Consider the following 26,131-nt stretch of genomic DNA (forward strand, 5'->3'; position numbering starts at 1 on the left):
TTTATTATTTACTTGTCATTTTGCTGTTTGTTTTTGTCTATTTCTTACTAGAATGTGAGCTCCGTGAAACACTTTGCATGACTTTGGGTACATCACCTTTCTTCTCTGCCAATTCAGCCCATTTAGGAAAATGAATTCATCCAGCACAGCTGATGGGAACTTGTGTGTTAAGAGAATTAAACTTTTATCACAAGAAATAAAGAAATAAAGTTGTTCCTTATTTATTTTTCTCTCCATCTGCTTGGCTAAGATCCAAGACGACGAAGAACTGAACAAGCTGCTACAGAACTTTCTATGTCTGGGGAGAATTTATCTAACACGTTACATTAACAGTTTTGGTCACATATTTGAGTTCAAAGTTTGATTTACTTGTTGCAAAAGTTCTATCTTCTTTTCTGATAGGAGTGCATTTGATAAGTGCTGTTTCCTGTGGCTAAATTGTACCCAGGGATTTCAAGCTTTGATCACTTTCAAATGGCATGTACATGCACGCACATGAGCGTCTCTAAACAGAGAGACTGAGCTGGAGACTACAAGAGAAGCTTTATTCCAATTTCTGCTCTGCCGGAACTCTCGTCTAAGATCACTGACTTGCCTGGCAGTGGTGTTCAGGATTTTTAAAGGTACAGGAACGAAGGTGGCATTTTACCAGGCACTTCCTAGTCATAGAGGAAACAGAAACTTATGAATAATACATCTGTCCATTTTGTCAGTGTGCTTGTGTCTGACATGAAGTTAGTGTGGCCTGGAGAGAGTGAATTTGCCTTTTGCCTTTTTCTGGTATGATCACAGAGTGGCGTTTTCTGGTGTTGATCTGTGAGATTGTTTTTGTTCTACAGGAATACACCATGGTCTAGTTTGAGTGTCAGGTCAGCTCCTAGAGAAAGCAAAGACTGCTTTTTTTTCTCTTTTTCACTCTTGCAATCCAGACAATATAGTTTCAGTCAGTACATAATCAGAAACACAGAGATGTGGATATAGATATAGCTCACTTGTTTTTAACAATCTAAGAGAATCAGCCTTTCTTATATTTTCTCTTTTTTTTTTTTTTTTGTGAGGAAGATTAGCCCTGAGCTAACTACTGCCAACCTCCTCTTTCTGCTGAGGAAGACTGGCCCTGAGCTAACATCCATGCCCATCTTCCTCTACTGTATGCATGGGACGCCTACCACAGCATGGTGTGCCAAGCGGTGCCATGTCCGCACCCGGGATCCAAACCGGCGAACCCCGGGCCGCCAAGAAGCAGAACGTGTGCAACTTAACCACTGTACCACTGGGCTGCCCCCGTATATTTTCTCTTTATTTCTTAAGAAAAACATCCTTAAAACATTTATAACATTAGCACTGAGATAATAATTTATTTAGCAAATTGGCTTCAAATAAAACATTAACATGTCAATTAGATTAGATCAAGACTTCTTGTTGAGTTCTCAGAAAACTGACCCGGAACAGAGTTTACCTGCTACCACTTTGTTGGAGAGTATAATTTCAAGAGTCCAGAAATGAGGGAAAAGAAAACTGAGGCAGGAAATGAGGGAGAGACAATGTAAGGAAGCCTGGAGACCACTTGGATCAAGCCCTCTGATGGCTCAGTCCCACAGATTGTCTTCAGATAAACCATACTACACACTTACCTCATGTCATCACTGTTCAGTGGATGTTCAGTTGCTGTTCCCCATAAGAGCTCTTGAAGAGTATATCACTATTGGGATGACTTTTATTGTTCCCATTTAAAAACTTCTTCACTCATAACCCAATAAACAACTACTCTAAGAATTAACATTTTGACATTATGGTGATAGGCAGTACCAAACTCACAAATGTACTTATATAGCAGTTTCTAGTCTGATAATATCAATAGAAAATAAATTTAAATTGTGTACCATGTTGAGTAAGATCAAACACTTCACATATGTATGCCGATTGAATTAGATGAAGAGGTTGCCTCTTCTTGATCTGTGCATTCTGTCATGCACATGAACTATTTTCACGTGTTTCAAAGTCTCCTGTATCTAGTCTTTATTTCGCCCTAAAAGTAGTGTTCCTGTATAGCTTCATTTCTTAAGTGCAAGTTGAGTGCAAACCATGAGCTCCAATAAGGTTAAAATTTGGTGAAATAAGCAGTACAGAGAAAAAAAATGTGCCATCCAAAGAATAAATTCCTCATACCTATCTTCCCTTAACAACCACCTACCACCAAGACTTCTCTTCCTCCTTAACAAGTGAAACAAGGCTTCATTCCATTGCACTACACGTAAAACTTTATTTTTTCCCATTTGTTGCCATTATTTATATAAATATTGGCTTTTATTTTTCAATTGCTATATTTTTGTGTGAAAAAATATGGTAACTTGGGTTGGGTTGTAATGCATCATAATTTTGTCAGTTATAATTGATGGATAATGTTTCTGTTTAAGAGATGTTTTACTACTGTCATTGTTTTCATGATCAAATTATCAAATTATAGTTCTAAGCAAGGGATATGTGTGCCGTATTTCAGGATGGTCTACTCAAGTGAATACAAGAATGCATCTACTGGATTTTGTTTCTCATTGGTAGAATGTTCACCTCAATGAGCATTGGCTGCCCTGGTTTTCTAAGCTGTTCATCTACGGAGCTGTACCCACAGATTTTCATGTTTTTCAGCAGCTGGGAAGCAAAGGACCAAGACATAAGGTGAAAGGTGTGAGCTGTGGTGGGCTAGTAAACAGGTTTTCCAAATCAGAGAAGAAAGGAAGGAAGGAAGGAAGAAAGAAAGAAGGAACAAAAGAGACAGAAAGAGACAGAGAAAGAAAGGAAAAAAAGAATGGAAAGAAAGAAAGAAGGCAAGAAAGAAAAAGAAGAAAACCCTGAAGTGCAGCTTTGGTAGCATTTGCCTTGATTGCATTATAAAAATTCTCCCACTAAAGCCAATTTCATTGATTTGACAACTGGCTGTCAGTGTTCCTGAATATTTAACTACGAGCTCCAGGAGCCCATAGGAGCTGGTTCAACAAGCCACTGGGTGTGAGGCACAGGCATGAGGTGAAGCACTGTTAGCCTGTTCAAACTTTATTTGGTGTTCTGTTGCAATCCTAATTGGATGTCCTGAAATTCGCTTCTGACTCTGACCACCCAGAGTCGTGTTGATCTCACAACGTTAGGACTCAGTCCTCCACAAGACTGCCCTCACTTCAGACACCAGCTGCAAGTGGGGGCCCCAGGCCACCTGCTCTACTGACACACTGGCCACAAATTCAGAGTTTCCCACAAAACCCCTTAGGATGACAATTTCCTAGAGTGACTCACAGAACTCAGGAAAGTACTGTACTTTGTATTTATACTGCTCTAAAGGATACAAGTCAGGGGGAGCACACTATTGAAGACAAATGAAGAGATGCATAGGATGAGGATTGAGAGGGAACACAGGTCTTTTTTTTGCATCATATCACTCTGATCTAAACCTTTGTGATTATAGTACACCCACATGTATACTCCAGGATGCTCTCTCTATATTGAGGTCATCTGATTAGCAACCTTAATTCTATCTCCAACTTTAATTCTCCTTTGATGTGTAACGTAACATACTCACAGGTTCTGGGAATTATGAGGTGGACCTCTTTAGGAGGTCGGTATTCTGTCTGCCAAACTACTCTAATGTCTGTGGTAGCCTGGTTTGCAATCATTGTGTTTTTCCTGAAAAACTAGATTTACGGTCAGTTACACTCCACCATCAGTGCAAATGTAATAAGGGCAAAATCATCTCATTGATTCCCTGTCACTCCCACCTCACTACCAAGTTTGAACTTTTGGCTAACTTCTCTGCCTGGGAAGTGTCGTTGTGGTGGCAGCTCTATCTGCAGCCTTCTTCTAGGGGGAGCTGCCTGATGAGAAGCCCTGCAGAAGAAGCAGGGCAGGTGCTTTTCTCGCTGGTGATGGCCTCTTCTACTACCTGGCCTGGGACAGCAGGGAACAGAGGACAGAAAGATGATCAATTTGAGTGACTGTTGTTCAAGAACCCCTAATTGCCTCCAAATAGCTGTTGTCCACATTCTGACAACCAAAAAGCCCCTATGTTTTAGCTGTGAATGTCAATGTAAATCCTAGACCTTTACATCTAGATGTGGCCATCGACTAGCTTTGGACAATGAGATAGAAGGACCAGTGTTGTGTGGAATTTCTATTGGTTTTGATTTAAAGGGATCCTCTTTGACTTCTCTCATTCCTCCTTACTGCTCTGTGGAATAAAAATGTAATGAATAGAGTCCCATCAACCATCTGCGGCCATGATGAGACCTTGGGAAAGCCAAAAAAAATTGATAGTGGTTCCTTGATACAGTGCAATTGACATAGCAGATCTGGAAGCCTACTACCAATGGTGTACTAGTAAATGCTTACCCACCAATCCTTGAGCAAAAATGCCCTGATTTGTAGAGTTTTCTGATTTCGGTGGAGTAAATACTCTCACCATGGCTGATTTCAAGTTACCAGTATGACATATGTCATCAGTGAATGTGGAATTGGAAAGAGATGTGCATAACTGGCTCTTGCAAGCCAGTTCCAATAAAGGTTAATGTAAGGGAAATAAACTTCTATCTTGTGTAAGCCATTATTTTGGGGCTCTTTTCTATTCATAGCCAAAACACATCTCAGTGATATTTCTGGCTAGTAATGTATGAGGCTACAGCAGAGATGCTGAAGACCAAACAGGGCCATTCGGTTTCCTTCCTTATGGACTTCAAACTGAAGGCATGGAGAAAGGATCGTTGGTTTGCAGCTGGATTATAAGCAAAATGATGCACTAAGACATGCACTGGCAGAGTGGCTGTGTCATGTTAATATAGGACCTGTAATGAATGTCAGTGAACTCCTGCTGCTATGGGTACCAGAAGACATTCTTCTTAATAGTTTGTATGTACTCTTTGATATTTTCTTTTGTTGAGTCTTTTTGATCATATTTTTTGTTTATCTTTGAAATAATTATAAAAGGAGACAAAATTGCTTTCAATGAAATCTTTGCATTGTCAAACGCAATATACGGGCCCACTTAGGGATGATAGACATTCACTGCTATTTTTCCTTCTAATTAGGGATCACACTTTCCTCTTTCTTTGTGTTTTTCATAAGTTTTGTTGAAAACTAGTCATTTTAGATAATATAGCAGGTCTGGATTTTTTTTTTGCTCGTTTGTTCTTTTACATGAGGTTGTCCTTGTTGCTTTGTTTCTATGTTTCCTTTCTTTGTTTGTAAGTAACCCACCCGGTCTATTCCTAATCTATCGAATTATTTCCCCTGCATCATGCGGTCACTGAGGTTTCTGGGGATTTGGGTTTTTTTTTAAGAGGTTGCCCCAGTGTCCGCCTAACCTCTTGTAAGCCAAGGACTGGTCAGAGATTGAGCTCAAACACCTTGACCCAGTAAAGATTCCATGCTACCCATGTGTCCATATGTGGGTTGAGTCCGTCCTAGAATTTACTTTCTACCAGGCTCCCTCGAGTCTCTCTTATGTGTATCTGCAGCACCCCAGTCAGCCAGGGTTTGGTACAGAACTTAGACTCGCTTCCCAGTTACCCATGGATGTGTGGTGAATTTATCAAGGCCCTGCCCCCACCTTATCGTCTCTCAAATCCAAGATCACTCTTTCAAACCTCTAAGTATGGGTCAATTTCAGAAAAGAAAAGCTGAGGAGGAATATGTTATAGTTAAAATAACTAAGTTAACAAATGCACAGAGGAAGGTCAGCCTGTGGTATGTGAGGCCTGGGTAGCGAACCCCTGGCAGGAAAACTTACCTGGAACAATGTTTTATAAAATTAAATCATTCCAAAAAACAGAAGACAACTTGCATTTCTGCCATGATTCACCAAGCCTAGCCACAAAATTCTACTGCCAAGAATTGTTTTTCTTCTAGAATCTCTTCTCTTATTGTAATAAATCACTTACTGCTTTCAACCAAGGTGCTTTTTTGTTCTCCTTGCAGAGAGTTCTTCAAATGAGAGAGAGACTTACTCAATAACAGTTTATCATGACATCGTCTCAAACATTTTACCTTAAATATGTCCTCGTTTCTTCCTGATAGGCCTTAAAAATACAAGTGCTTTCGATTATAATTAAATCCTGCTGCTGGTAAAAGTCTTAGATGACCTTGTGGTCCTATTTAAATAATTGCTAGAATCTTCCCTGCTGTAGCAGTTGGCTCTCTTTTTTAAAGGTTGGGGTTTTTTTAGTATTATTTGTGAAGAATTGATCTTCCTGGTTTTATGTATATATGATGAAAAGAAAAATGTCAATAATTTATCATGTGAATAGAGCTATGGGATGGATGAGGAGCTCGGCCGCACTTGAGCATCTCCCAGCCCACTTCATTTTAGAGAAAGCTTTCCCAGACTCCAGCAGAAGGAGCATCTGCAGGCTGTAGCTGCGCTCATACTGATTTCTAGTCATTCTTATTCCCTATCAAATAGGTTCAATCACATTAACCATCTACTTATATAGCATTAATAATTTACATAATGACATTAGAATCTATTATTAATCTTAGGTAGTGCCGGCATGGTACGAAGTCATGTGGACCTGGAATGCAGTTTTTAGTTTATGGTTTCCAGTTGCTGGCTGAGTTATTGTTAGCTTTTTAAAAGGTCTCTAGTGACAAAGTGAAGCTGGAACGATTTCCATCTACTCTAACAAGACTTTGCATCTAAAAAGGGCTGTTAACTTCACAAAGTATTATTACACGCACTGCTTCATTTCATCTAAAAGCAGTCTTGTCAGGAAGGCATAGCAATTTCCTTAGATGAGTGGAGAACCTGAGACAGTTTTGGTGACGTCCCAAGGTCACACCGCTTGTGTCAGAATTGGATTGATCCCTAAAACTCAGAAAGAGGAAGGGGGATTGAATCAGCATTTATTGACTAGAATTGATCAGGCCCCGCACTATACACTAAAGACAACATTTATCTCACTCAAGAGAAAACCCCAGTGAGTGGGGAATCTCTTTCAAGGTGGTTTGACAAATGAAAATTGGAAGCTCTGGGGGATAAAGCAATTTACCCAAGTTCACATTCCTAACATCTGAGCTGGGATTAAAACTTAATTTCTGATTACCAGTTCCACACATGGCTATATTCCCCCGCCCCTCACTGAGAACCAATATTAACATTTTCATGACAAATATTAAGCATTTACTGTGCAGCACACATTGTATGAAGAACTTTTAAATTGGCTGGTGTTCCTCTCTGAAAGAAGTTTTACCCTACTGCAAGTAATAAGACTGCTTTTCCTCCCCCATTCCAATCTGATCCTTTCCCCAGGATTATTTTTAACTGAGCTAAAAATAAAGGAAGCCTCGTTTTCTCTGATCATGAATGAGAGTCTGGAACTGAAGGAAGGAAGTCTCTTACTCACAAAGAAAGATAACACCCGTAACAGCAACAAAAGCATTGTTTGTCATTGAATAGCAGAGAGGTGTCTCAGTGGCTTCCCGGCTTGGTGGCTCTGAATAGTCCAATCACGTCTCCATCATTCTAGCCTTGCGGATTTTACAGTTTTGAAGTGGTATCCCTCAGCACTAGAGTCAGAACACAACGTAGCATCATTCTGTTGAGACTGTGCAGAATGAAATATTCATTCTGCAGAAATGGAGATGAAATGATTATCTTAGTTTTTGCTTACTAACATAATAATAATGTTTCTAATTAGGGAAGTCACAGGAAAGTAGAGGAGGCCACATTTGTGTTAAGACTTCCCTGCTATGTATGCCAAATCAATTCACTTGCAATTTGCTAACGACGGGGTGAATTAACCAGTTGGGTGTTAAGTCCCTCGGGCCCCTGTCCCTTCAATTGGAGCCACAAACACCATTGGTAATTGATCATGGCAGAACAATTTCAGGCAGAGAAATATCCCCATAAAGGCAATACTTGGCTGCTCAATATTTTGACACCCAGCTTTTAAAGTCAAACCAGCTATGTGAATTTCACCAGCATTAACGTTACTTTTGCATACTCTTTTACTGGAAAAGCATTGGATAATATTCTCTGGCATCACTGTATTATTAATTCACTATCTAACTACAGATTAAGTCTATGCAATTTCCAAAGAAATGGGCTTGTTTGCTTTTTATATCTTACTGGATTCACATACTCTTGGGAAAATAATTTCAGCCTCAAGATAAAATAAAAGTCATGTTACATGAAATAGTAATTAATTTATAAAATTTCTGCAAATCTAATGTCATCCTCTAGAATTAGTCTTATGAAATGTAGGTATTCATATCTCAAATTAAATCACTTGAATAAGTGCCTTCTCACTTTTTTTTGGCTGGTCTTGCAGGAGAGGATAATCTTCTTGATGGAACTGCCAGGAACAGGAAGGATTTTTCTGTCTGATGTTGGCTTATAAAAGCATTCTGACTTACCAAACTTGAGAAAGCTTCAAAGGAGAACTGTAAGAACTTCTGTCTAGGGATCAAAAGAGCATAGATTCTGATGCAAATGACGTCTCTGTTGATGGTGTTTTGAAGAAAAATCATACATGCAAATATACAGTCATAAGACTTTGCTTCAAAAAGCAACTTGTTTAGAGCTTTGGTGGGGACAAAGTGAGCTGTGAACATTAGGCATCGATTTTCCATTCTTTTGGGTTGAGCGCTTCAGCTTCAACATAGAATATCTTCAAAACACAATTTAGTTTTGGGGCCAGCCTAGTGGCACAGTAGGTGGGTTCACGTGCTCTGCTTCTGTGGCCCAGGGTTCACAGATTTGGATCCCAGGCACAGACCTATGCACTGCTCATCAAGCCGTGCTGTGGTGGCATCCCATATACAAAATAGGGGAAGATTGGCCCAGATGTTAGCTCAGGGACAATTTTCCTTAAGCAAAAAGAGGAAGATTGGCAATGGATGTTATCTCAGGGTGAATCATCCTCATAAAAGAAAAACAAAAACCAAAAAAAAAAAAAATACAATTTCGTTTTAATAATTCATTGTAATACTAATGAGTGAGCAACTGAGGCTGGATTCACTGTAGTCCAAGCCTACCATCTGTGCTTAAAAAATGCTTTGAAATAGTTTGCTCAGATGAGTTCTTCAAAATGTATTTTAAAATTTCTTTTATCTTCCTATTGGCCATAGTATTTTTATGTGGGCTAAATTAGAAAAATATATTTGGAATTAATTTCAGATTAAAAAGTGCAAACATAAAAATAGTTCAAATAAAAAAGGTTTAAAATATTTTCCTTTTGTTTCCTTTTAAACAAATGCTATCAAATGTGCCAGAACTAAACTGCGTCAAAGAGTAGGGTGTATTGAAGCTTTCATAACTATCGAAAAGTCTTCGCTGGCCCTCTCATATTGAAACCTGTGTAAATGAAAAATATAGTCTTTAATGAAGGAATGGTTTAAGGACAGAAATCTATCGATTAATGGCTTTAAAAGTGTTAATTATTATTATTGTTGTTAAAATTATTAAAAACAAATCGTCCAGTTAGAACTGATCCCTCCCACCGCCTTGCCTCTATTGCAAAGTGGCCTTTGAGTATTTAGGTGAAAGTGTAGCTTTCAGACCAGAGTCTTAGCTTCTTGAGGGAATGGGGATTTTCTTAGCACTTTTCAAATCTCCCAGAGCTTCACCCATGCCCAATGAATTATTACACCTCAAGGATATAAAAATGGATTGATTTTTCAGGTGTTAAGGAAATTAGTTAATTTGTGATATGGGTCATCTTCAACCTTTTACAGAAAATATTTTGCCTTATTTCCTACCTTTTACAGAAAATATTTTTTTTGCCTTATTTCCTACCTTTACAGAAAATATTTTTCTAATATATGTATTTGTTTATTGGGCAAAATAAAAGCACAATCAGTATCGATCTATTTTATTTGATGCATCATATTGTATACCAGGGCATATGTCTATATCTATATCTACATCTAGATGTAATTAAACCTAATCACAACCTTATGAGGTACATCCTACTATCTTCTTTTGGTATGCTGAGTAAATTGTCAAATTTTTCATAGTTAATGAGAGAGAGTGTGCTGGAATTTAAATCTTTTCCTTATGATTAAGAGACTACACACTTAACCTGCATGCCTAAAAGAAAGGCTCTATGAAATATAGTTATGCTTATTTCATCTTAGTTTGCTCTTTTACAGATTTGTAAATTTGTAGATTAAAATTTATAATTTGGAAATTATAAATTTGTCAATCGGAATTTACAGCACTTTTAATTCAATGAAACATATTAGCACATTAAATTGTGAGTCAGCATGCATTTGCCATCTTACTCCAAGCATTTGTGGACATAGTAAATTCTCTCCATATCAATCTGAGACATTTTAGACAACAGGTCAAAATCCTTCCATGTTCCCTAAAATGTCTGAAAGCTCTTTTTTCTCTAGAACACCTTGCTCTCACTAAGTTCATTCTCAAAGACACGTATAACCAAAGCTGCTGTAATGTTGAAATTAGAAGTCTAATTACACAAAATGAAAGTGAGCATGCTTTTAACCATACTTTACTCAATGCAAGGTGTAACTTCTTGCTCCAGGAATTGACCTGTTTCATCTGCAACAAAAAAAAATTTTTTAAGCAAATAATGAGAGCATATCGTATGTAAAAGATGTGGCCAAAGAACTAGCTATTTGCTAAAATTAAATCACACATTTCTTTTAAAATAATATGCATTTAAAATTGTTTAACAAAAGAAGAGTGCATATATAGAAGTCAATCACTTCCCTGTTCCCCTACTTTTGGCATAAAGTTACGAATTTACTTAAAATAGTCAAAATTGCCAATTACAATAATGGTTGAGTTATATTCCTATCCTCTGAGACAACTGTTTAATTCTGAAAACCTTTTTTTTCATTTCAGTTTTTTTGTTTTTAAGAGTCTGGAAATGGAGTGATTAAAGTCAGCCAACAGTGCTGACAGCTAATAGGACACTTGAAAAAATCTAGGAACCAAAATAATTGGACTAATATAAAAAGGATATTCTAATTTTTTTCTAAAGCAGCCATCCATATGATCTTAATTTCTTCTCTAGAATTATCCATGTCAAGCAAACATAAAAAGTGTAATTCATACCAGCAAGGTATATTTTCTTGAAATTATGATGCACACAGCACCTAGGAAGAAATTTTCCTTTTGAAACTAATTACACACATTATGTTCTATTTTATTATTGTTGTGTTCTATTTTACAGCTTTACTTCTAAGTGCTCAGATTTAAAGATCTGCCATAAAAAATAAGATTATTTTACAGCAATTATTTGAATTATACCAAATCTGAAGATGTAACATTTTTCATATGATTTTACAAAATAGTGTCTGGATACTTTTAAAAAGCGTGTTTTTAAAAGCAGTTCTTTTCAGTTGCTGAAGCACTTGGGATTTATTGTCTCCTTTAATCTTCACAGCAATTTTGAAAGGAACGTGATATTCCCGTATTAGAGAAACTGAAATAGAAGTTGAAGAATGAACTACTTTGCCCGTGATGTTACTGAGAATCAGTCTTGAAATTCAGCCTCCAGTTTCTGGTTCTAAATTTGGTGCTTACACAGTTTTTTATTTGTAATAAAAATATTTAGAGTATCAAAATTGTCTGCTCATCTCTGACTAAGCACGGAAAGATAGTAAAATGCAGTTGTTAATAGCCTTCACTTTAATTAATTCATTTCTTTCTCTCAACAGAAGTTTTTAGTAGCACCAACTATATGTTCATATGGTGTATGGTAAGGAGTTGATGGCCCACCCATTCTCTTCTCCTAGGAGTTCTAAGAAATGTGGTAGAGGGTAGGACTGACCACACGCCCAGCTCCCAGTATTGGGCCCTGCTTGGCCTAAACCATCAGCAAATAAACCTAGGTCTGTGTCAATCAGTGCATGGTATTCCACAACGATAAGGGCTGGTTCGTCTGCAGGCACCTAAACAGATGAAAACTGGAATTTCTGTTTCAAGGTTAGAGAAGAGAAGCTTGCCCTCTGCTGATGTGGACAATAAGCTGTGGAACCAAGCGCAGAGCAAGCCCTAGAATACGATGACACTAATAAGACAGAGCAGAGAGAAAGAAACTGGGCCTTTACTGACATAATTGGATCAAAATGAAAATGACACTCACCCAGCCGCTGTAATTGCCACTTACATGAGCCAGCGAATTTCCTTTATTGTTTAAGCCAATTTGCACTTGGTTTTCTGGTTACTTACAGCTAAAAACATTCTAACTGATATTCGGTACATAGTATATAATTTTGTCATCAGTTTAAAAAAATGTTATTCTTGTTTATAAGGGCAAGTTAAAGCACCATTAAATTTGCAATCACAGAGTTTTCATGCAATAAAGATGGGATGTTTGTTGTTGTTTAACTGACTTTATTTAACTGTGTATCTCATTAGTGATTTTTCTTTAACTCTGTCCTTCAAGATGAGATAACCAGCTCCTTTTCTCAGTTAGTTTGTGACAAATTCTCAAATGCCCCTTCTGTTGTGATTAAAGGATAGATACAGGCAGAAGCTCACTTTCTTTCTAATCTCTCACCCACCTCAACTGACACCATGCTTGTCTCAAGATGGTTGGCAGTCTGCAAGCTACTGTGGAAACTCAAGATCGTTGTTTGGAATCACAACCAAGCAACTGGTGGAGGCTGTTCAAATGCATCCTTGCTCCTATTTAGAAGAAAGACCATGAATGGTCCTTGCTGAGCTGGACCAAATGATCAGGTAAAGAGACAGTTGAGGTCATAACCCACCTTCCAAACAAGTTGAAGAGAGCTCAGGCAAAGGCACAGGATGACCATGTGCTGCCAGCCAGGTGGGGCTGATCCCCTGAAACTGGTAACAACAACACGGGACCTTCATATCTCAGAATTTCGGATACCGAGGAGGCAGATTGTAAAAATTGGACTGCAGCAGGCTTTCAAGAATCAGGTCCATGGAGGAAGATGCCGAATTCATGCCGTGATGCACATGTAAATTGAATTAAGGAAATGCAATCTGAATTTAGGTCAGGAAGGTAAACTGAACAAGTCAGGTTAAGAAAGTGGTATGGCAAATGCGTACACAGACCCAGGGGGCTAACCATGATCTCTGGAATGGAATCATTTTGTAAAATCTTCACCCTCACACCTGCCATCATGTTTCAGCTAGCCTAACTTCTATATAGGCATTCCATACCCTTCCACCAGCCCCTCCACCTGCTTTGTCTAAGGCGTCAGTCTAAAGCAAACTATCCACATCACGTCTTTTGTTTAAGGAGCTAGTTAGTTGGATGTTTGGTTGGATCTTGTTGCAGTGGCAGAGTACTGAAAAGAGAGAAAGGCTTCCTGCTTCCTACTCCAGGCATTCTGAGATATCCCTGGAGAGGTGAATGTTTGCTTTCCTAAGAATCAGTGACTAAAGCCTTTGCTTCATTTGGAAAAGCAAATGTCTCTGGGAAACGTAAATTTCAGGCAGTTCATTCGTTTACACTTTAGAGAGCAGAGTGCTCAGAGAGAAATTTCCCCTGGAGGGCAGGGAAGTAGTATGACACACCGCTTATACCTCGACGGTACCATGGGTGAAACATGTATTCTACTTTTATGGATGTGGAAAGTTCAGGAAGAGTTCAGGTCATATCGTGAACAATGATTTGTAACGAATTGGATGAATAATGATATTCACAACCTGTCTAGTGAGAGATAATAGCACACTTACCTAAAGGATGTGTATGTGAAACATGTTTAAAAGTAACTAATTGAAAATCAAATGAAACACACACTTGCTTTCAGGGATAATCTATTTCCAGAGAGTTAACATATTATCCAGTACCCGTAGGGATTGGTACAAGACTTCTCCTTCCTGCACAAGGAGCCTAGCAGTCATGTGTAATGTGCAAAAATTGGGAACTGCCTTAACACGTTTGCACATTTGTTGACATAGGGGAGTCATTTAATTAAAAATATGTTATTACTAAGAAGATTTTGTAACCAGCTGAAGTCGATTTGAAAATTCAAATATAATGCTGGTTCCTATAATTAATAAGCCCACATCTCCTCTATTGCCTGTTTGAATTTTAACATTTTGTGATTTAAAAAATAATCAGCTGAGTATTTTTTCTACTTTGCGCATTTTATTTCTTTATAATATAGCAGAGATGCTTTTAGTTTGTTACCTATAAGCACATCTCCACATAAGTAGATTATGAGAAATACAGGTAAAATTTTAAAGCTAGTTAAGCTATAGTCAATCACTATATTTTCTGTTTTTTATTGATTTTTTAATTTGTAGAAGGAAGTTAATTTGACTATTTCAACTTACAGATGTGTATATATCATTTTGGTATGATTTTAAAGAATTATTATAAGGGCTGGCTTGGCGGTGCAGCAGTTAAGTTCGCATGTTTCACTTCGGTGGCCAGGGTTCGCCAGTTCGGATCCCGGGTACGGACATGGCACGGATTGTCAAGCCATGCTGTGGCAGGCGTCCCACATATAAAGTAGACAAAGATGGGCACAGATGTTCGCTCAGGGCCAGCCTTCCTCAGCAAAAAGAGGAAGATTGGCAGCAGATGTTAGCTCAGGGCTCATCTTCCTCAAAAAAAAGTTATTATCACACTTAAATTCCTCAACGAGTTTTTACTGTGTTAGTCTTCTCAGGCTGCTGTAATAAAATACCATAGATTGGGGTGCTTAAGCAACAGAAATTAATTTTCTCACAGTTCTAGAGACTGGAAAGTCCAAGATCAAGTTGTTGGTAGAATTCGGTTTCTAGTGAGAGTTTTCTTCCTGGCTGGCATGCAAACTTGCCTTCTTTCTGTAAACTCACGTGGCAGAGAGAGTTCTGGTCTCTTTTTCTTTTCTTATAAGGACACCAATCCTACCAACTTAGCGTCTTATTTTTATTTAACCTTTATTACTTCCTTAAAGGCCGTCTTTCCAAATATAGTCTCATTGGGGATTAGGGCTTCAACTTACAAATTTTGGGGGAACCCAATTCAGTCCATAGCAGTCAACTTTCAACATCCGGGTAGCTTATGCTCCCAGTGTCTAATCACTGGTTTGATTTGAATACAAATTTTAAAATATTTCACTAAATGAATGAGTCGTAAGCAATGTCATCCACTCTCCATCTAAGTTATTGGGAATTTCAAACTTCTTCTAAAGAAAATATATTTAAATATATATCATAAATGTATATATGTTATATATGACATTCTTTTATTAAGTAACTTGAAGTCCAGACCATATTTTGTGATTTTTGGAGGGTTGTAACAAAATGGTAGCAAAATGCTGACCTATTTTGTAACTGTGGGTACCAACTATCTTATAAGAAAATTGAAGTTTAGGACTATAAATCTGAATCTTTCTAAAATTTTCTCCCTGGTATGTAAATAAGTATGTATTAAATACCGTTTCTTCCCCTGCATACTAGTAGAATGTATCCCGCTATTATTGTCGATGTTGCATTTGCAGATTCCTCAGCAGACTGCTTGGTCCCTTCTCTCTTCACAGCCGCTGCTGTGCTCCAAGAACCTGTTCTCACCTTCTCAGCCACTTTTAATTGTTCTTTGCTCTATTATGCTGTCGTTCCCTCTAGGTAGTGATGAACCAACTGTCAAAATTTAGTTTGTAATTTTTTTTACTTAGAAGGCCTCTTGTATAGTCTGACAGTTGTGTTTCATATATGTCTATTTTTAAGAAATTAGAAACCGATATGAGACTTTCATCAAAATTATTTTTTAAAAAATTATAAGATGGAATTGTTGCTACCCCACTTTACAGCATTCACTTATCCTAGACTAACTTCCTATCACTCCCTATTAGCAGACTGTAATATGCAATTTATTTGTTTTCCTAGCTCAATGAGGATTTGGTTGGTTGTCATAAAATACTAGACTTCTTAAAGCAAATTAAAAAATGTCTACTACCATAATTATATATGAATGTGATTTTATTGCTTAAAATGTGTCTACTAGAAAATGATGCTTTTTTCAATAATAACCTACAATTTTTACTCCTGTGAAATATATTAACCCATTGAGTGGCACTGTCAAAAGGAGCGATGTCTCTAACTGTAGGGGGGGCATCTAACTGTCTAAGAGAAAGCATCTCTTTAGGTCTCAGTCCCAGAATCAGGATTGGGACTAGTCTGTATCTCAACATCTTTCTAACAGCCACAATTACACAATATGTAGGCACTATCAGTACAGTTCCATTTTCACATCTGAGTTTATGGGGCTATATTAATGAGAAAACAAGGAAAGTCAACAATAATTCTGTGTCAGAAGCAGCAAAGTAATTTAAAAGGCAGTGTGACCTACTGCAGGGTTACTTTCAAGGGGATTGTGCTGTTGGGCAACTCAGCTCTTTGTTTACAAGAGTCATTGGACATGTATTTACTAGAAAAATGCAAAATAGGAGAAAGTGAGGTCTGTGGCAGGTTTGATGACTTCTCAGGGCCCCGAGTCATACCTTATCCCATCCAGACAGGCTCAACTTGGTGTTTCTAATGATATAATAAGCATTATGAGATGTTTCAAACAAATGTCTTTTGTTACCTTGAGCATTATAGTATCACATTACCAAAAGGGCCATGAAGGTTATTTCATATTTTAAGCTCTAATTTTTTAAAGATTGGCACCTGAGCTAACATCTGTTGCCAATCTTCTTTTTTTTTCCTTGTTCTTCTCCTCTCCAAAGCCCCCCAGTATGTAGTTGTATATTCTAGTTGTGAGTGTCTCTGGTTGTGCTATGTGGGATGCCACCTCAGCATAGCTTGATGAGTGGTTCCATGTCCCTGCCCAGAATCCAAACTTGTGAAACCCTGGGCCACTGAAGTGAAGCGTGTGAACTTAACCACTTGGCCATGGCCCAGCCCTTATGCTCTTATTTTAAATAAATGTCCTCGAGACATTAAATAATTTAATATGTGATAACTGATTAAATCAGTGCCACAATAAGCATCCAGGTATGTTTACTCCAGGAGCAACTCAGGAGAAATTTCAGTGTATTTAAAACAATTTTGTTGATAAAATAAATTCCTCTTTGTATGACTATTTCCAATAAACCCTTGATGGCTCCTTATTATACAGTGTCACATCTAAACCTAATGACTTAGTCTATATTTTCCCTACAGCACTTACCCTCCTTCTAGATATAGAGCACACTGTATAATTCTGTTTTATTTACTTATTCAACAAAATAGACCACTATGTGTTTTCTGAGGATGCCTGGGTGGAACCCTCCAAAAGATGACCTCAATTTATCTTATCTATTTTTGGTTTCAACCTTTTTTTCTCCACCCAGGCAGTATATCCTGTGAACTTCTAGAACAACAACAGAAATCCATTCTCTACGCCCTTCATTCTTTTGAAAATGAGTGTTTTTGTCTATCTTCTTCTCATTAGATGAGATTTCCCTTCTCTGTTTATTAAATTCAAGCACTAACTTAAATGCTCATTATTTATTATTTCTTCACTTATTTAGGCCATCTGAATCATTATTTCCTTCCTTTGGTCTTCCTTAGTAACTTGTTCATGTAGTATTACAGCAAAAAATAAAAATAAGAAAAGAAAACGAAAATAGGTGGCATTTTAGAGCATTTGTCATATTCCAGGCACAGTTTTAAGCAAATCTAAACCCTTGAGCCTTGACCTTGAAGTGGGTGGTAGCTAGCCACAAGATAGGATTCAACTGCCAGGTTATAACCCACCGGATGGAGAAGCCTATGTGGCAAGGGACAACCACAGGAATGAGTCAATGAGCCATGTAGCAAGTTGATCTTCCAGGCCCAGTTAAGCCTTTTGGTGGCTCAGCCCTGTTCAGCATCTTGCTGTGACCGCACCAGAAATGCTGAACCAGAATCAACCAACTAGCTACTTTAGGATTCCCGAAGTCTCTTCTTTTCTTTAGACCTTCTTAATACTCGTCTAACTGGACTCTGCCCTCAGTTTGTCTTCTCTTATCATTTTCCCCTGCAGGTTCTATGCTTTATTTTCTATGAAGAAAGCCTGACTCTGTTGCAATTTCATCTAAAACTCCCCAGTGCTCTCCCATCAACTTTGGCTCTAGCTTCTGTCCTTGTCTCCCATAAGCATCTACTACAGTTTTTCCACACCACACTCTCCAGGCAACAGATAGGATAGGCCTTCAAAGGTGTCCATGCCCTAATTCTTTGGCCTTTGGAATATGTTACATTATTTGATAGAAGGGATTTTACAAATATATTTAAGGTTAAGGACTTTAAAATAGAGAGAGTATTGTGAATAACCCACGTGGGCTCAATCGAACTACACGTACCTTTAAAAACACAAAACTTTCCCTGGCTGGAGGCAGAGAGATGTGGAAAAAAGAAAAAGTTAAACAGATTCAAAATGTTACAGGGAACTGATCCTGTAGAGTGTGAGGCAGGGAGAGGATGGGAGGGCAAATGGAAAGAAAGCATGAGAAAGAATGTGAGCATCTTCTAGAAGCAGACTGGCCCTCTGGCTGACAACCAGCAAGGAAACAAGGACCTTTGTCCTGCCATAGCAAGAAACTTAATTTCACCATTAACTTGAATGAGCTTAGATGCAGATTTATCCCCAAAGCCTCCAGAAGGGATGCAGTTCTGTTGACTGCCTTGATTTCAGCATTGTGGAATTCTAGGCAGTGGTCATGCTGAGTTATGCTACATCCAGATTCTGGTCTACGGAACTGTGAGATAGTAAATTCATGTTGTTCTGACACACTAAATTTGTTTCAGCAGCAACAGGAAACTAATACAGTTCAGCCTCAGAAATCACATTGAGATTTCCAGAACCCACCTTCCCATTTCCAGCTCCCTCGCCTTCCTCAGTTCTCTCTCCTCTGCCTGCAAAGTTGCCCCTCTTCTTCTTCATATGAGAGACTCATTTTAATTTTTCTGCAGTAAATATATTCTATAATCTTCCTAATGGCAAGGTTGGGTGAGTTTTGCATCTGCTGGTGTCCTACCACGCTGGTAGCATCTCTGTGACTGCAGAGCAGTGTGATGGCTAATCCTGGAGCTCTGACGTTAAAGGGATGGGAAGTTCCAGCACTTACAAGTTGTGAGAAAAGTGTTAATTATGACAGAGGTTCTTCCCCTATCAAATTGAATTGATCTTTTACTGGATTCATGTCTAGGCTATAAGAATGCTCAGTGCAGAGACCAAGATTTGTTCTTTTGTGTGTCTCTAGGTTTAGATTTCGTGTCTGGAACACAGGAATCACTTACATCTGTTTACCAAACAAAGCTTGTATGTCTACCTGCTTGGCCATTTATAAAGAATATTTATGAAGTTATCTTAAGCCTCACTATGAACTCATCTAACATTATATTTAAAATATCTGTACATATGTATTTTATATACAAGAAAACCAAGGCATAAAGAGTTTAAGTGCTCAAGTTAATAGGTGAGCAAGCTGATTACACACTAGAAATCTTTACTCTGACATCTATCTTATACTCACTCTATCACAGCACTTTCTCTGCATGGAAACTCTCCCTCATATGACAGGTTTCCTCACTGCCTATAGACATCAGAGTGGATCTGAGACTTGCCAGCATTTGCTTCATGCATTTAAGTTATGCACCAAATAGTTCCCTATGGATATTTGGTTGGAGACACAAGAGGCACAGTGAACAGCCCTACGTTGATGCTTGAGCACACCGTACACCCCGAAAATTGTAGTGGATGACTTGGTTGGAATTAAGTACTCTACCATTATGAGTCTTCTTTTATCAAATGATTGTCCAGGGAATAGAAAGATTATTCATGAAGAACGAGAGCTTAGTGACCTTATACCGCGCTATCAAGTACCCAAAGAGCTGCTCACAAGGGAACCAGAAGGAATAAAAGTAATTAAAGAAGCTATTGATCAGTTGAAGTCATCTTCTTTATGGAATTTGAATATATTAGGTTAGCAATGAGGGTAGAATTTTTGCCTCTGTCTGGGCAACACCAGGCAAGATGCAATTGGCTTATTCAATTCCAAATGTTTTTGGCTCCTGGAAAGATTTTTCCTCCCCACCTGCTATATATCTGGATCTTGTCTATCCTTCAAAAACTAGTACAGATCCTTTCTCTCCCTTATAACCCTCCACTACTATAATGTGATATACCAGGTTGAACTATGTAAATGCAAATAATCATTTTTTATTTACAAAAATGACAATTTCATGTTTCAGCTTAACATACTTGCTTTGAGTCATCCAATATCTTCTTTACTCTTTTGAGATTGAAGAGATCTGAAAATGCTTTGGAAAGCTATTAAGTAGTCATACAGAAAGCTCTAACTTATAATACATACAGAAAGTTATCTACAGGTATGTATGTGTATATGTTTGCATACACATATATCGATACACACGGTCTACACAATCTAGTAAGAAACTCTATATATAAAAAAGAGAAGGGGCCAGCCCCAGTGACCTAGTGGTTCAGTTCTCAGGTGGGGACCTACACCACTGGTCTGCCAGTGACCGTGCTGAGGTGGCAGCTCATATACAAAAAGAGGAAGATTGGCAGTGGATGTTAGCTCAGGGCAAATCTCCCTCAGGAAAAAAAAAAGAATGCTAGTTTTTGAATGAAGATCATTGAATGCCTATTGAGTATTAAAATCTGTTTGAGGCTTTAGATACATTCTTTAATTTCAGCTGTAAGCTCTAAGTTAGGTAATATTAACATCAATTTTAGAGAACAGAATAGATTCAGAAAACTTAAATTGCTGGATCAAATCCGTACAGGATATAAGCAGTGGGGCTAATTTTCAGAGCCCATCCATCTGGCTCCAAACCCTCCCCAGTGTGATCTTCCAGGCTCTTTTTCCTTCTCCCTTGTTGCTAATGAGCTTGGCAACTTTGGAAGATGGAAGAACCACATAAGGGAAGAAACCTAGATTCCTAAAATATGCTAATGAAGAGTCTTCACTGTTTAGGAATGCACAACTTCAACCTTATGTAAATAAAAAATAAACTTCTATTGTATTAAACTATTAAGATTTAGGAGTTTCTCTCTTCCAGAGTCTAGTGTTATCCTAAATAAAACAAGTGCTTTTCATTATGCTCTAACTGGATTCAGTTTGTCACCTGAGCTAGAGTGTAACATTTCTGGGGAAGAACCCTTTTTCTAACATACTCTGTTTCTTTAAATTGTCTTGTATAGGGATGGAAAACTGGCTCAATCCTATGAACCAAAACATAAGGTTTAATAGTGACTCCTCAGAGTACTGGGTTAAGAAGGTTTCTGAGGCTGCATCTGTATCACAGATTGACCATTTCTGGCCTAGTGCATTTATTGCCTAAATTGAGTGCTTAGGACACACATACACAGAAATTAATCCCTTTGGTTTCCTGGAGAGCCTGAGAGGGCGGAGGCTTAGGTATCAATTCTGGTGAATCCCATAGGTCTTTGGTACTGCTCAGGCAGGTAGGCACCAAGGGTGGCCCCTGACATGGGTCCAGTTGTGTCAGTGATTCATAGGGAGTGGACCCCAGGCCTACAAATAGTGGCATAGAGTGCCAAGAGGTTAAAAACAAGTGAGAGATTTCCAGTTTCTTCTGCGACATGTAAAGATCTTGGGCATCATCACTCCCATTCTCACAACAACAAAAAAGTTGAATAAACTGAAAAACAACTCTTCTCTGATCCGTTAGAGAATTGATATCACAAGTTCAGCTGAAGAGACACGCGAATGCAGAGAACCACAGCTTCTTTTTTCAATTTTTCTGTAAAACTAAAACTGTTCTCCATTAAAAAAAAAATGAGAAAACTAAAAAGTAACTTCCTGAACCTCCTTCAGTAGTAAATGGAGGACTATGATTCATAACGTAGTTTCTGATCCAGGTTTGCCCATTAAAGAGCGATGTTTCTCATACAGCATGAGACGAAACACAGGTGCAATATGATCTCCATGTTATTGGCATAGATTAGATGTATACAATGGAAAAAAGAGAGAAGATACTTGTAACAGTTAAAATTTTTGAGAACTTTACTGTTCAAGGCACTGTATAAATCACTTTTCTTGGATTATCTCAATTAATTACCTGAATCTTCACAACAACCTTAGAAGGTATGTGTTACTACTCTGCCTATTTTACATTGAGGAAACTAAGGTTGGGAAAACTCAAGTAACTTCACTAAGGTGACAGAGCAGCCACCTTGGAGAAATAAGATTCAACCCCCTAGACTCTCACCAGAGCATACTGTCTTAATACCAGGCTATACTTTACCCTTGATCTAATCTGCAAAGAAGAAAATGAAATGAACATTGAGCTTTGCTGATAATTATAGGAAATTATTTCATTATACACGATTGTAACTCATTGTTGAAAATCAAGCTCTTTCAAAAGACGTATTTCAGGCATGTATTAGAGAATTTGCCTTCCATTTAGTTGACTACATTAATACAATCAAAAATGATTCACTAAATGTGTACAAGAGCTTTAAAGACTCATGTGTTTTCATCCTACATTTCCTTTCTCTTACGGGAAAAAATTGATTACATCTTGCTGCACATGGCACAAGGTCACTGCTCTGCAACGTTGTAATTTAAAATGATGTCATTGTGACCTTTCTTATTATTCTAAGGAATTAAGAGTAGGCAAATGTAATCAATTACGACAATTTTGCTCAAATGATTTATTTTGGTATTTATTCAATTAATTAGGGATGCACATTTTTTAATGCATTGTTTTCAACATGTTTAACTTTGGATTTTCTAGTTATGGAACTATCTCAGAGCTATCCATTCTCTCATTTGTGTTTTTAGAACGATGAATATCATTTTGTGTTCCCCAGGTATCCAATTTGTATTTCTAGAACAATGGATATCATTCTGTGTTTCCCTGAAATAAAGTGATATTCTAACATTGAATAGCTCCACTCAGAACTAATACCCTTGAGAATCTCTGATATCACCACCCCATGTTAGTCCTTTTATCAGCCCTGGGCTCCTCTCTTGCCTCACAAGGCAGCTTCTCTGCCTCCCTTCAGCCCCACTGCTGCTCCCCATGAGCTGAATCCTTTTAGAGTCCACCAGTGTCTCACCATTTTGCTAATACAAAAAAAAGCACATGTTGTCAAGATTTCATTCTGTCTTCTGATAGGCTTCCTTTGAAATTGTTACTTCATTTATTGGAAGGTAAAGAAAGAAAGAAATACAAACAGAACAACAAAGCACAAAATTCAAACATTCTTTTTTATTCTTTATTATTCTTTAATCCTTTATTATTCTTTCTCTAGGAGAATTAGCCATGTTCTTGTTTAGGTCTGTTTATTCTAAACAGGCACACCTGAAGCTCGATACCATACGTTGTCAAGAAACGGCATAGAAAAAGATAGCAAAAGAAACTCAATTTTCTTCCCTGCTGGATATAGCTCAGTTTTGCATGCACTATCCTATGCAAATAAGCACAGGAATGTTGGCTTATGGGATCTGAGAAGAACCTTTGAAAAACAAGCCAGGAGAGTCCTCGAGGCCAGTTTCATGGCCGAAATGCGAGAGACCCAGAATGGGCAAGAAATTATGTACTCATGTAGGGCAGAAAGAAAGAGTGACAATAATGTAACTTGTGGAGGGTCAGTGGCATTGTGGGAAATTCTGCAGAGGGGTGAGTGAGCCAGTTGGAGACGGACGGTCTCAGCAGAGATGTGAGAGCAGCATGAGAGCCCATCTGTGCAGGGAAACATCTCTTGGGTGAGGGGTGAAGGGAGGGATGCCAAAGAAAAGTAAATCCTCCTGCTCCTGCCAAAGAAAAGGAGGATTCCGCAGCTTTGTGATCTCTGGGACTTCAGAAGCAGCTGGACGCGCTCATACAAAGTGATTAAGAACAGGGTTTTTACTGGGATTTCAGGCCCGGCTCTTCGGTGACTGGCTGCTGAGTATCTCAGTTTAGGTTAATTTCGTATCCTCTCTAAATTTCACTTTTCTTACTGATAAAATGAGGATAATAATATTCACATTGTAGAAACTGTGATATGACTAAATTAAATTAACTAATATTTAGAAGTTACCTAATTATAATCAGCTTAGGGGAAGTGATTATTTAGCATTAGGCTGTTTATTTATTTTGTGATTCCTATTAACCAGGGATGTGCCAGGAGAATGTGGCTATAAGAAAGCCACCGTGGCCATGGCTAGTAGAGCACAAATCGTAGAACATGGGTATCAGAACAAAAAGATTCTTACCTGTTCATCATATGGCACCTCATTGGTTCTTACATCTGAGATATTTGCTAGTATACCGATGGTTAACTTTTTGTTTGTTTAGCATACGTGTTCCAAGCACAGCCTGTTAGGCCTTAACAGTGCCTCATTTCCATCATCTCTTTGTTCAAATCTCGCCTTGTCCACGAAGCCTACCATGACCACTATAGTGGACACTGTTGGCATTCCACGCACATGCTCACTGATTCCTCTTCTCATTTTGTGTGTACTATTCCAGACATTGTGTGCTTTTCCTCTTAGCATCTGCACCTGGACACTCTCTGAGACTCCCCTGGGCTACCCTGGGCTACAGAAGCCACTGTGCAGGGACTCAGAAGTGCCTGGGACTTGACTTCTCTCCTCCTGAGTGCTGTTGGCCAGTGACCGACTGGTGCAGAATTATAAAATCCCAGCTCCTTCCTTTGAATGGGACAAACATTGAGGCAAAATTTGTATTCCTGAGCTCCCTTTTAGGACCATGTTAAAGCCTGGACTTGGTCTTGAATTGTATCTGAATAGGATTTCTTCTCTTTCCTTGTCCTGCTCGCCCCATTTTCTAACCAGTTTCTTAGATACTAACCATCATCTCCACATCTGCTTCTGTGTAACCTGGCCAAAGACAAATATCTTCATTAATAGTGTAAAATACGTGCCACCATATTCCTGGTACCCTTTACTGGTTAATTTTTAAATTAAATTTTTAATTTTGAAAAATTTAATTTGTAGATTTTCATACGATTGTAAAAAATAATATTGAGAGAATCCGTGTACCCTTTACTTATTTTCCTGTATTAAATGGCAACATCTTGCAAAACTAGTACAATGCCACATCTAGGTTACTGACATTGAAGCTGTCAAGATTCAGAATATTTCCAAGACTATGATACTCTCTCATGTTAATCTCTTACAGCCGTGCCCACTTCCCTCCTGCCTCCACCTCCATCTTGACCTATGGTAACCATTAATCAATTCTTATCTTTATAATTTTGTCATTTTAAGAATACTATATAAACAAAATCAGACAGTACATAACCTTTTAGATTTTCTTTTTATTTTCACTTAGCGTAATTCCGGTTGTTGCATGTGCCAACAGGTCACCCCTGTTTGTTGCTGAGTAGTATTGCAGGGTTATTCCTGGCATAGAGCTCCCAGTTTGTTCACCATTCACTCACTGAAGGACATTCAGGTTACTTATACTTTTTGGCTATTACTAATAAAGCTACTCTAAATATTCATGACTAGCTTTTTGTGTAAACAAAAATCTTTATTTCACTGGGATAAATGCCCAGGAGTGCAATTGCTGGATTGGATGGTAGCTGCATATTGAGTTTTTAGAGAAACTGTCCAAGTGCAGCCAGAGGGGCTGTAAGTTTCACATCCTCACTAGCCATGTCTAAGTGACCCTCTTACTCCTCACCCTCATCAGCATTTAACATCCCTATCTTTTATGTTAGACATTCTGATAGGTATATAGAAATATCTCATTTTGCGCTTTTCATTTGCACTTTCTTAATGGCTGTGACTTTAAACGTTTTATTTATGTGCTTATTTGCAATGTTTGGTGAGATGTCACATCATTACTTTTGCCAACTTTCCAATTTTCTTTTCTTTTTTATTAACTATTAAGGTTTGAGAGTCTTTAAATATTCTAGTTCCAATTTTTTTCAGATATGTGGCTTGCAAATATTTTCTCCCAATCTATAGCATGTCTTTTCGTCTTCTTAACAAGGCTTCGTGAAGCAAAAGTTTTAAAGTGTGATGAAAGTCAATTTATCCATTCTTTATTTTATGCATCATGCTTTTGGTATCAAGTCTAAGAACTCTTTTCTTAACCCTAAAACCTAAAGATATTTTCCCAGGTTTTTTTTTCCTGAAAGTGATCCATTTTGAGTTTTTTTATTTCATAAGATATAAGACTTAGTTAAGGGGTTTTTTTCTTTTGCCTATGGGTGGGCAAATGTTCCAGTACCAT

General features: G+C 38.1%; 1 long non-coding RNA gene across 2 annotated transcripts in view; it reads left to right on the forward strand.

Annotated features, from left to right (window-relative positions):
* The first annotated feature begins 462 nt into the window (after positions 1–462).
* Positions 463–26,131, forward strand: part of LOC139084014 (uncharacterized) — a 38,557-nt gene continuing 12,888 nt past the window's right edge. The window contains exon 1 of one of the 2 annotated variants that reach the window (XR_011541290.1): positions 463–623. This is a non-coding gene — a long non-coding RNA (uncharacterized lncRNA). The remainder of the gene's footprint in view (positions 624–26,131) is intronic. The other variant, XR_011541291.1, reaches the window with a different exon arrangement.

This window comes from Equus przewalskii, chromosome 6, assembly GCF_037783145.1.
Source record: "Equus przewalskii isolate Varuska chromosome 6, EquPr2, whole genome shotgun sequence".
NCBI lineage: Eukaryota > Metazoa > Chordata > Mammalia > Perissodactyla > Equidae > Equus > Equus przewalskii.